The sequence below is a fragment of the Phalaenopsis equestris genome, unplaced genomic scaffold (genome assembly GCF_001263595.1).
Source record: "Phalaenopsis equestris unplaced genomic scaffold, ASM126359v1 Scaffold199762, whole genome shotgun sequence".
Taxonomy (NCBI): Eukaryota; Viridiplantae; Streptophyta; class Magnoliopsida; order Asparagales; family Orchidaceae; genus Phalaenopsis; species Phalaenopsis equestris.
Window position 1 is genome coordinate 7069 of NW_018219616.1, and position 9151 is coordinate 16219.

The 9151-nt window shown below is 35.7% G+C and overlaps 1 long non-coding RNA gene across 1 annotated transcript; it reads left to right on the plus strand.

Annotated features, from left to right (window-relative positions):
• The first annotated feature begins 2379 nt into the window (after positions 1 to 2379).
• LOC110035768 lies at positions 2380 to 7599 on the plus strand. The gene is made up of 3 exons (XR_002295172.1): positions 2380 to 2564; positions 7376 to 7431; positions 7526 to 7599. It is a non-coding gene; the product is annotated as an uncharacterized LOC110035768 (long non-coding RNA).
• The last annotated feature ends 1552 nt before the right edge of the window (positions 7600 to 9151 follow it).

Here is a 9151-nt window from a genome sequence, read left to right on the forward strand (position 1 = left end):
TTTGCGTTGATAGGATCTCCATTCCAAAAATTTCTTTGTTGAATGCAGTTGACCACCTATGCCTGATATTATACAATTCATCCAACCAAACATTCTCATGTAGGTTTCCTTTCTCGATCATTTCACCCTAAGTTTCTTCAAACTCCTCGTCAGAGTTGCATTTTCTCAAGCATTTATAAAAAAGATTACTGACAATCCTACTCAGCACGCTGCAATGAACCTTTACAGGCAATTTCTTGTATATGTGCCACTGACAAAATCTATGTCGTGTATTTGGCATATTTGGCAAAATTTTTGTTATTGCTCTAGCCATAGCCTGATCTTGATCAGTGTAGGTTGTTATTGGATGATTATCACCCATGATACGGATGAAAGTTTTAAAAAGTCATTTGAACGAGTCCGTCATTTCCTCTGACAAGAATCCGACTCCAAATACAACATTCTGCCAATTATGGTTAACACCAACAATAAGAGCACAACATATGTTATATTTATTTAACCTATAGCTTGTATCAAATATAATCAGATATCCAAAGCAATTATAATCAAGCCTGGATGCCCAGTCGCTCCAAAAAAAACTCATCAGCATGCTGCTCACATCAGTTTCAAAATCCCATTCGAACATGTTATCATCGGCACGTCTCTCTACAAACAACTGCAATAAAAAATTCGCATCACCATTTTCAATTTTACATCTCTTCTCCCTCTGAATAAAATTGAAAGCATCTGTCTTTGTGAATTTCAGGTTCTCTACACCCCCAACTTCTTGGGCTAGGAAGTTAAAAGCGTCTTTTGGTCTAATCTCAGACTGTGTCATGGATCTAAGCACATATGCATTTACTTCACTTATCTTTCTATTGGAATGCAACAAGTGTTTGTCACCGGGGTTTGCTAATGAGTGGTTATGCGATTCAATTAATTTTTAACTGTCTAATTGCCTTCCTCATCAAATCCGTATCGGATCATTGCAGGGCAACCAATTATTGTTTCTGCTCTTCTATATTTAACAGTTTATGTAATCTTGAGCTCTTTCTTGAAACCTGCATTTCCACTTACAAAGTCCTTCATCTTGATATTTTTGGAGTTATTCCAAAACGTAGTGTGATCCTTACAAACACTGAATCCAATATGATGAACGTAAGCATAATATACTTCATAAACTTCTTTCTCATTGTGGACCAATGTTTGGAGTAATATGTTTGTTCTTTGCTCGGTACAACTAGCATTGCTCTCACCAAACTGCAATCGAGAGAATAAAATGTTAAACACAATGGAAAGCTCAAAAAGCATCCCTAAACTTCATAATGACACCTTAAAATAATAAAAAAAAACTAACCTAAAATCATACAACTCTAAAAAACATGCACCTCCAAATACTTTAATATTTTTATTTATCTACAAACATGCGCCTCCAAAAACTTGAGTTTAATGAAGGATATATTAATTACTTCAATGTTTATTTCACTATTTTTTATTAAATTTAATACCATGCAACTATGCAAACATAACACAACATACATACACTTCCAAAAAAAACAGATATATCATAAAGATAAGAAAACCATAACAACAAAAAACATTAAAGAAAACCCTAAAACTAATTATTATGATGTCATGCACTGCGTCGAACATAAACTGACACTCTCTATAGCCGTACTCCATCTTCAAGTTCAAGAGGTCGAAAAGCCCGAAGCTGCCACTGTAGGAGAAAATGGTCAGAGAACAATGAAACAATAAACCTAGCTGCTTAAATACCATGTTTCGCGCTCACTAATTTAAATAATGTACAGTGTAATTACATTCAGGGTACACACACGGTTGCAACTGAAGGGGCATAATCCTCTGTTACATGACAATTACAACATGGATACAATCTCTAATCTATGCGGTTACAAGTGCTGTTCCACTATACGAGCTTCAAAGTCTGTTATATGGCGAGCTTCAAAGTCTGTTATATGGCGGTTATAATCGAGTTACAACGATAGTACAAAAGCTACTTTCGCGGTGTTCAACGTTATAGGAAGGTTTCAGGCAAGTTACACCCGCGGAAGGTATAGTTGGGGTATATCACAGTTACAAGCGTGTTACATGACCTTGTATCGCGGAAGGTATAACTTGGGTATACTCCGGTTACAAGCGCGTTACATGACCCTGTACCGCGGAAGGTACATGACTAATATATTTCGGTTACAATCGGATCACTGCAGACCAACCGCGAGATATATGAAAGGGTATATCGGAGTTACAGATCAAGGTACAAACGAGTTATATAGAGAAATATTATATTTATTTAATACAGTGGACCCGTCGAAAATTATGTGACGTCTTCTGATTGGATATATCGCATGCAAATTTTTTCCCACATGCGGGGTAGGTGAACCTAGAGGAGGCTGTTTTTGATAAAACAAGGCGGGAGAAAAGCGAAACCCTAACCCGCTTTTCTAGATCCGAAGATAATTTCCACTCCATCGGAGCCACGCGATTTTTTACCTGCATGGCTCAGCTGCCGGCCCTTTCTTCAAGCTCCGTTTCTCAAATCTCCTCCCATGGAATCAAGAAATCCCGTATATATTCTCTTCTCCTTCTCCAAATTTCCCTGCCTTTTCAATTCGTCTTTATTAGTGTTTAGCGTTTGTTTTGTCGCTTTGGTTTGTTGCTTTTCTCGATTACGCGCATCGTTAGGTTCAAAAGTTAGTTTTTGCTATTTAGCAACACTTTTTGGTGCACATTTCATGAAGAATTTGTATTTATCACTTTGCCATTGCTTTTGTTCTGAGAACGTTTTTTTGGAACAGTTTTAACTCGTCTTTTGCAAACTGTGCGGTTTTTTTTTCATTAATTATTCTATTGGTTTAAGTTCCTCTGTGTGAGCCAAAAAAAAGGGGTTTTTACATATGAAAGTTTGGAATTTACATATTCAGCACCTCAAAATTCATATTTACATGCACAACATCCCTTACGTTAAGTCTGTTTTCTCATTGCACTCTTCTTTATGAGTTCCTGCATGCCGTCATCACCGAACTCAAGGAAGAAATGATCACATCCGAGATGGAGTCGCCGAAGTCCAACAAGTTCGGCGACTCCGCCTATGCCAAACTCAGCCCCTCGCTGAGATTTCCAGCCTCCTGCTAAGTTGCCGCGTCGAGTGGTACAAAGTCATTGACTTGTCGGATTCTGTTGAACATCGTCCTCTATACATTCTACACCTTTGGTGAGGGTGAAACATAAACAAACATGTTAGGGGATGTGAAAAGAAGCTTAAAATTTATAGAATAACTAATTTAAAAATCTATGATTAATCCAAAGTGCAGAATCTTAAGGGTTTGTTTGGGGCAGTTGCTGCGTAGCAGCTACCACAGGAAACTGCAGTGCAGAAATTGGCTGTCTTTTTTGTATTTTGAAAACAGTTGTGTTACAGCGGTTTCTGGACAAATAACTATTTTGTCCCTCAATAGTAACGTTATTTGCAATAGAACTGTTCATACCGGTATATTCTATACTTTAGAATATTACAAAATAATGATAGACGCATCACTTAATATTGAGTAGCATGACTACTAAAATTAAGAAAAAGACTATTAAAACAATAATTAGTAATATAACAATATTAATTTTAAAATGTAGACGACATATGTCACAAGCTAAGCCATCCTTCAAGGATATTCTCCATGCCCGATCACTCTCAGCGGTGGAATCTTCCAGCCAATCCACCCATAAAAATAGTCACAGTTTTTCATGATTCCCTTGGGCCCCTGTAAAACTCTCCCGTAACTATGTGGCTGATATGAAGTTAACAGGGAACTTTGAAGTCAACAAATGTAATGCAATCTTTTAGAGGTATCAAAAATACTTGAGCTAATCTTTCTTGAATGATTAAAAAATATATTTTTAGACATAACAAAAGTAAAACTTGATAACAGAAGCAATTATTTATAGTTTGATATAGTTGTAAGGTCTCAAAGAACCCAGTATATAAACCAACGAATCTGTCACTACAAGAAGACAACAGACCTTATAAAAAAAAGTTCTTGATTGTCTTTAACCCACAAAATACCAAGCTTATGTGTGTCACATATACATATCACCAAAAAAGGTTATCCAGAAAAATATCAAAAACCGTAGCACCAAAAAAAAAAAAGATGAATTCGATTGTCTTCTTTAGGATTCCACATGTGATATCAACCAATAGCAACATACATGTCATCCATAAAAACTCATAAGATCAAAAGTTTTATCATAGACCTCCAAAACATTGTTATCTTTGAATTTTCTAATAATATTTCATCAGTCTTCCTTGTTGAAATATGTTGCCGATATATTTCCCAGTTCAACCACCTTGAGGCAAATGTCGCAAAATATTAATAGTCTCTTTATCTCTCATTGCAGATGAACCAACATCTTTTGTCTTAACCATTATATTACTCTAATGAAAAAAACTAATTAACGTAAATAGGAATGCTAAAATATCCCAACTCAAATAAAAATAGGTGCCACAATAACCACCAATGCCCCTCCACATCATACTACAACACCACCTACACATCACCTCTCAAAACATCAAGGCACCAACACATCCACAACACCACCACTACCTCCACACACTAACATCTCCACACAAACACAACCACACACCAACCACCACCTCCACAATACCAACCACAACACTACCAACACATCCTCTAACACGAAAACAATCAAACACCAACCACTACCTCCGTAACACCACCACCTCTAAATATCTACCAGCACATCCTCTAGCACAAACACAATCACACACCAACCACAACCTCCACACATTCACCAACACATCCTCTAATACAAACACAACTACACACCAACCGCCACCTCCACAACACCACCCCTCCGCACACAAGCCAACGTATACCACCAGCAAACATCAAAGGTAAAAATAAAACCTCAGCCCATATTTTTCATTTGATGCAGTTACATACAGGGTACGTGAAACACTGCTATCAACAAATCGAGCACTCTCTTTTAGCCATTTGTTAAATTCTCACTCAAACATCAATGATAAAGATAAAACCCCATCATATTTTTTTCATTTGAGACTACTTTATACAGGACACCCAAAACATTGCTATCAAAAAATCAAGCACCCTCTTTCAGTTATTTCTCAAATTTTTACTCAAACATCGAAGGTAAACATAAACCCCCAACTCATATTTTCATTTGAGGATATTACATACAGACACCCGAAACATTGCTAACAACAAATCAAGCACAACCCTCTTTCATCCATTTTTCAAATTCTCACTCAAACATCATTGGTAAAGATAAAACCCAATTCCATATTTTTCATTTGATAATACTACATACCGGGCACCCGAAACATTGCTATCAAAAAATCATCTCAAAGTCTCACTCAAACATCAAAGGTAACGATAAAACCCCACCCATATTTTTCATTTGAGGATGCTACATGCAGGGCACCTGAAACGTTGCTAACAACAAATCAAGCATTCTTTTCAACTATTTCTCAAATTCTCATTCAAACATCAAAGGTACAGAAAACCCCATTCCATATTTTTCATTTGAGAATACTACATATAAGACACTCGAAACATTGCTATCAACAAATCAAGCACCCACCCTCTTTCAACCATATCTCAAATTCTCACTCAAACATCAAAGGTAAAGATAAAACCCAATCCTGTATTTTTCATTTTTAACAAATTCACAATGATTTGATTGTTACAATCATAAATGCATCGGTTTTGAGTGCTATGTATGTAAGAACATTGCTATCTACAAATCAATCACACTCTTTTATCCGGTTTTCAAACACTCACTCAAACATCGAAGGTAATGATAAAATCCCATCATATGTTTTTCATTTTTAACAAATTCACAATTGTTTGATTGTGGCAAGCGTAAATGCATTGGTTTTGGGCACCCTGTTTGTAATTTCCCACTATCTACAAATCAATCACACACTTTTATCCATTTTTCAAACTCTCACTCGAACATCGAAGGTAATGATAAAACCCCATCATATATTTTTCATTTTTAACAAATTCACAATTGTTTGATTGTGGCAAGCGTAAATGCATCATTTTTGGGTGCTCTACATGTAATTTACCCAAAACATTGCTTCCAAAACATTGCTATCAACAAATCAAACACACTATTTCATCCATTTTTGAAATTCTCACTCAAACATCGAAGGTAATGATAAAACCCCATATCATATTTTTCATTTAAAGCAATTACATATGGGGCACCCGAAACATTCTATCAACAAATCAAACACCCTTTTTCAGTCATATCTCAAATTCTCACTCAAAAATCAAACTTAAAGATAAAACCCTATTACATATCAAATTTAGCCACAAATTCGCAAAATCCAAATTCTTATTTCAAACTGCAAATGAGAAAGCCACAAATCGCAAAGTGAAAGTCATTCCATAAAAAAAAAAAAAAAAGTGACACCATAGGAGGACAGAGAGCACAGTAAACAGAGAGAGGGAGAACGAAGGGAAGAGAGAGTAGAGAGGCAACCTGCTGCTACCAAAGAACGGAGGGAAGAGGGAAAAGAGAGGCAAAACGTTGCCACCGAAGAGATGCGCAAAGAGGAGTAGTCGAGAGAGATGAGGACAGAAGCAACGTGAGAGTGGGAGCGAAGCGCGAGAGACTATTACAATAATAAGTTTGCGAGAAAACGCGGGTCGCGGGTTTTGACCGCATGGCTTGCGTTTAACATAGTTTTTTAAGAAAAGAGGCCCCGTTGCTATTTCCAAGCGCTTCATCCAGCGTTTTCAAAACGCGCCGCTCCAAATAAGCTGCCCTAAACATGCCCTAAACCTCATTTCTCCTCCTTTTAATCAACAAAGATAATGCTTAAATCACTTCTTTCGTCCACTTTACTTGAAATCTAGGGGAATTAGTAAGATGAAGCCTTCTCTTTGCCTGAAATCCAAGGAAATTAGGAAGATGAAGCACACAAAGACTGCATGTATGAGAAAGTGAGAGAAAAAAATGAGGGTTACTTACCTAGCTGAATGGTTTCGGGTTTGAGCAGGGCAGAAGTTGGGAGGGCTTTGTTCGTCGAGATCCCGCCGTTTCCTTCTCATATATTTCAGAACCCTGACAACTACTCGAGTCACTGGACGATGGCATCGATGGTGAGGGCACCTAGGTTGCGGCTCAAACATTGAAGATAGTGGGTGACAGAGAGCAAACCACAAGGATGAAAATTTAACCAAGAGTGCTTTTCGTGTAAATATGAAGTTTAAGATGCTGAATATGTAAATTCCAAACCTTTAGCTGCTATGTTAGCAATATGATGATTGATTCTTTTCCAAATTTTCCCATATTTTTTGTTTTTTTGAGAGAGGTTTCTATATTGTGTCTGCAGAGGGGCTCCAGAGCTGTGAAAGTAATTGCCTAAAAACACCCAACTTTTGCCAGAAGGTATCAGTTTGTATAAAATCCTCATTCCTTATGTTTATGTTTCTCAAAGCATTTCATGTTTTTAATTCTTTGCATTATGTTTTTATGTTGCCAGATACATTTTACATATAGTGGTCACTCATTCATTCAACACGTCTCATGCCAAAAATTGAACTCTCGTGTACGAGGTAAAGTAAGATTTTTTTTTTTTCGTTTCAATTCTCACTGCTCTTCCTGCTATTGAAACATTCTCCATTTCTTGGATGATTAGGAGGAACATTGCTAGAAAATGAACAAAAAAACGTGAAAGTAATGTTATCTCCAAATTGTTAGGATAATACTAATGATGACGTATGCTTCTGAGGAGAACTGTTAAATGTAGAACACTTGGTAATTTGCCTTCTTATGTATTTACATGTTTAACACCTAAACTATAACTTTTACATACATACCACCTTACATATACATGAAAAGATGCATTTCACTTTTGAAAAGATAAACTAGTTGTATTTTTCATGTGATATGAAAGATTTGGGTGGTTTAAATACAAAAAAATAAAGTTGAGATGCTATATATGTACATACATAGGAATTGGGTGTTATGTGTATAAATTCCCCTAATTTGTTACAATGTACTTGTTCTTCGAGACTTTAATTATTAAACTCCTTTGGTCTGATATGACAAGACCACGTAGCAGAGTCTTATTTAAATCATAATATTTATGTCATGATCTTGTATTTGTTTAGATTTCACTATATTTCAATTGAGTAGAGGTTTATCAATGTATGAGGCTTTAAATCTAAATCATGTATCGAATTTATATACATGTGGAAATTGTATTTAAGTGATTGCTCAATTTGTAATGTGATCCCGGTTGAATATAGTTGTGTAAAATTTATAAAGTTGACTCCGCTTTATAACGGTGCCAAAAACTTGATGTGATATTTTAATAATAATAACGTTAGGCTCTTAAGATTGAGATTCCACACAAATATATGTATCGTTATTAAAAAATATAAGACTTTCTGTTTAAGTCCCAAATATCAGTTCCACGGGAAATGTTTAAATTTGAAATGATAAATTAACTAGGAAATTTACAGAAATCAAACGAAATTATTCACTAATTTCAAATGTTTAAGATACTATCAAAGCTAAATTATTTACTACTAGCAAAATTTAAAAGCAGGTTTTAAAATTAATAACTACTAAACTATGTTTGTGTGATGAAATTTTCTAATATGAAAAAACATCTTTTCCACTACAATGAGTTTTTTGTGAAATGAGATTAGATAAATAGTTTAAATATGTATTATATCAAATATGAGCAATTTTAATTCTCTACCATGATTTAGTGTTATAGAAAGTCATTGACTAATCTTAGGTTCAGTCCTTAAATCCGTGGCTAGGCTAGGAGGATACTGACTCCCACTCCAGAACTCCCCCTTCTCTTCCCCCGCAGGCTTCTTTCTCAAAACAAATCATTTGTAGTCTCTCTTAGGAAATGTAGGAAGAAGATTTTCTCACTTTTATTTCTCTGCAACACTTCTTAGAGAAGAATTCACATTTAAACTCATCACAAAAACTCAAAACTATAAAAACAATAACTAACTAATGGTGTGGAATGACGTTGAATGTAGGTGTGTGAAGAGGAAAATTGAAAATGAGTGGAAGAAGTTGAAATTGTGTGAAGGGGAGTGTTTCTGTTCAAATATCGATCCTAAATAGAGCCTATGTCGGTTTT